The following is a 4189-nucleotide window of genomic DNA, read 5'->3' on the forward strand; positions in this document are numbered from 1 at the left end:
GCAATTAACTCTACAAAATTCACACCATGCAGCCTTTGTGGGTCGTAGCACTACCTTCTCTGGTGCAGCAGAAAGTGATGACTCTGGTAGCAATTCAACTGCTTTTTCAGGTGCATCAGTTGGGGGCTCTGCATTTTCATTTGTCAATCCTGCTTCTTGAGCAGCAGAAGATTCAGGACGTGAAGATGTTGACAATTCACCACGTGGTGAGAAGCGTTTAGGACCACTGCTACCACTACCTCGACTATGACTCTTCGATAAAAAAGTTGAAGAATTATGGTGGCCAAGCCTTTCATGACCACCACCTCGTCTGCCACCTCCCTTGCAGGGAAACTGACTATCCTACAAAATAGGTTTCAAAATTTTTGTAAGAGTATTAAAAGCTCCAGCAGGCACATGGTTTAAATCTAGAGAAACATACAAAAATACATAAATAAAGACACACAACAATGGGTTGAACATGTACTGGAAAGTCGTTCTTAAATTAGAAATTAACTCATACAGAGAGTAAGATATCAATAAAGAATCCTACAACCAAGAGGGAATAAAATGAAGAATAATGCTGACATATTGAATAAGCTCATCCTATTTATGCTGAGTTCATATCACAGATCATTTCCAATTGAAAAAGCTCAACTCAGTCCAATTGAAAGGCTAGCACTACACATATTTTAACTTTCACATTTACTTATGCTACATAGTTGCTTAACCAGATTAAAATGGCAGCCACCAAGCCAATGCCAATCAACTAAAGAAGTTCACACTTAACACTACGTGCTTCAACTGAAAAAAAAAAAAAACCTCTCTCTAACTTCTAATTGTGGTTGACATATTGAATCTTTACCAACTACTCAAATATTGGTGTCCAATCATCATTATCAATTTAGTGTTACTAGTTTGCAAAACCTTAAGCAAAAAACTCAGAAGACTTGAAACTCACTGAAAATTGTCATGTAACTATAAAGATAACAATGAAAGAGGTCATCTTTGTAACTTCATAACATTTAGTACAGTCAGCTTAGTCAAAAGTAAGACCCATGTATGACCTAAGGATAGAAGTTAGAGTAAACCTTAAAAATTTACGTGGCCCAGTCATCGAGTAACATGTGGCATTTGAAAGAAAAGCTTGGTGCGTTTGGTTCAATATTTCTACCAATTTCTCAATCCTATTCCCCAAATATTGTTTGACACATTATTTGAGAAATATTAGTATATTTTTTAATTACTTTTAGACACCTAAGTTTATTAATTTCATTAAATAACCCTAGAAAAAAAGTTTAAAAAGCACAAAAAAACACCCCCTAAACCCATAGTTGCCAGATTCCGGCCGGAATCTGTTACAACGCCTACACCATGACCAGAAAAGGCTGATAATTCATCATCTGGTCGTCAGCGACGGCCAAAGATATGACCGTCGTTGTCGGTCAACGATGCCAAGATGGACTTTTGCTGCCGTCGACGGCCACATCTGGCCTTTTTCGGCCAGATCCACCAGAAAGGCTATATCGACGCTTTACACACAGATCCGACCGTTCTATGTCGTAACTCAATTTTTCGGCCAGATTCCGGCGGTGGTGGCCAGAATCTGGCCACTGCAGGTGGTGGGGGTTTTTGTTATTTTATAAAATTTTTATATATTAGGTGTTTTAGTTAATTAACAAACCTAAAGGGTTTTTTAGAAATTTTTAAATTTCCCTCGTAATACTCTCCTATTCAACTGCTCAATATTATTCCCAAAATCCTCTCCAAAATAATAAACCAAACGCACCGAGTTAAAGATATTACTTTAAAGTGCAGAGGAAAGAAACTATTCATCACTTCAAAATAACAAAAGACTTCTTGAAGACTACACAAGTGGTGCCTCCCAAATTCAAAGAACATTCTTCCTTACTCATTCCACTACGCAGTTGTTGTTGTAATTATTTTCAGACAGATAAGTGGTTTACATAATTTTAGAATGTGTAGAATGGCCGTCAAATCCTGTTATGTGCTTGAAATGGTAATGACACGGGAAGGTTGCAAAATCAGGTTAAGTGCTTGAAACAGAGAATAATAAAATCCTACCATGCCATTCACTCTTCATTGCCCATTTCAAAACAGGACTCAATTTCATACCTATTTGAAGCCATTTTAATATATAAACCATTAATGTTCAAATATTACCATTACAAGAACTACTGGTTGCATAAGCATAAATTGCTTTATTTGAAAATGGGAGGTAACATAGCTCTGCATTCAGAACTCTTCTATTACTCTAAAGTGCAAGAAGAAGAATAAGTTGTTTCCCTTCCAATTCAAAGAATTTTTTCCTTCTTTCAATGCTCCATATCACCTGGTTGATTGGGTCTCAATTTTAATTAAGTTTTTTAGCTAAAAATGTCTTTTTCATTGTTATTTCTAATGGTGATGTACAATTGAATTACCTTCACATTGCTTCAGTTTTTTTTAACGCCCTAATTTAACACTAATAAATTTTCTACCAAAATTCAATAAATTATTAAAAAATTCCATGAAGGATTACTAGCCTTCAAGAGACGGTCTCAGAAGGTTTTACACGTGGAAAACTATGACCGCCGCCACACGCCCAACTCCTCGGCTTCTCTTGTCAAGACCATCCTTTTATCCCACACGCATCTTCTAAAATCATCTAAGAAGGACTAGAATAGTATTGGCAGAATCTCATCAAGTTTTCTGATTTGAAGATTCACATAGTAGCAATAGAATAACATACTAACTTTCAATCTTACTAAAGTATGGTGCTCTTTACTATTCCTTGCTATTTACAGAGCACTAACACGTTTTTTAGGTTGAAGAGAGAGTTTAAGGAGTTATGAAAAAACTAAGAGAAATTTACCAAGTGGATTCTCCCTTCCCAGAGAGAAAACAATCCTGTTTATAATACAAGGCTGAATAAGATAATTAACAAAGTGCTACCAACGAAAGCAATGACCCGACCTAACCATGCATGCAACCCCGCCAACGCCCTCTCCGCTACCACATCCATCGTTCCCGGAAACTGTGCCAGTTGTGACAAGCCACACCCCACCGAGCTGCGACCATTGGTTCAACGCCGATAGTATGTGCGCTCGCGCTATTGTTGGCCTAGGTGGGGCCCACCCGCCTCTTTAATTTGCACCCCCGCAACTTCTTTCCTCAATGGTGAAACTCCGATAGATTGGATACGCCCGTTTCTGAGAGCTGCTGAGGTTTGATGGTGATTTTGGGTTTGAGAGTGAGAAAGATCCATGTAAGAAATGGTATGGTATGTAGGAGATATCAACTTACCTTTGTTGCTTTTGATTACTGGATATGGGCATTGTGTTAGTGTGGAACAGGATGGGGAAGGAGGAGAATGATCGGGTTGACGAATGCTGGGGAGTGGTGCTGTGTCTGTGTGTGGCTCTGATGCGTGGCGGCCTAGGAGGTCTCCCTAGTTGGGCAGATGTTTGTAAACGCAAAAGAGAGTTTGGCTTTGGTGTAAAGGTTTGAAGAGAATTCACCACCCAGCTTGAAGTGGTGAGTATTTCTATTTATATAGATATACAGAATAATCAATCTAGGATATTTACAATCAATCTAGAATCAATCTAGGATATGTAAAAATCAATTACAATGAAGATGATGGAAAGAATATTATAGAATCAAGGCTAGAATCATGGGTCAAAATATTATGCCTTAGATGTAGGCGAAGTATCCTCAACACCCCCCCGCAAGCTAAGCGTCGGGTTGGAACAAACATGAAGCTTGGATCGAAAAAATTCAAAAAGTGGTCGAGAGATACTTTTGGTGAAAATGTCGACAACCTGTAGGTGAGATGGAATAAACTGAGTGTGAAATTGCTAGAAACAACAAGCTCCCGAAGAAAGTGATAGTCTAATTCAACATGCTTGGCTCGCTTGTGGGAAATCGGATTTGAGCTTAGAAAAATGGCACTTTTGTTGTCACATAGAAGAAGAGGCCGCTGTGGAAAAGACATATTTAAGTCTTGAAGAAGGTGCGTAATCCAAAGGAGTTCAGCAGCAGCATGTGCAAGGGCACGATATTCAGACTCACAGCTTGAACGAGAGACTGTGGGTTGTTTCTTAGCACTCCAAGAAATTAAATTTCCTCCAAGATAGATGGAGTAACTAGAGGTAGACCGGCGACTATCAGGGCATCCTACCCAATCAACATTAGAGTAAGCAATGAG

Source organism: Pistacia vera, unplaced genomic scaffold (genome assembly GCF_008641045.1).
Source record: "Pistacia vera cultivar Batoury unplaced genomic scaffold, PisVer_v2 Contig1403, whole genome shotgun sequence".
Lineage (NCBI taxonomy): Eukaryota > Viridiplantae > Streptophyta > Magnoliopsida > Sapindales > Anacardiaceae > Pistacia > Pistacia vera.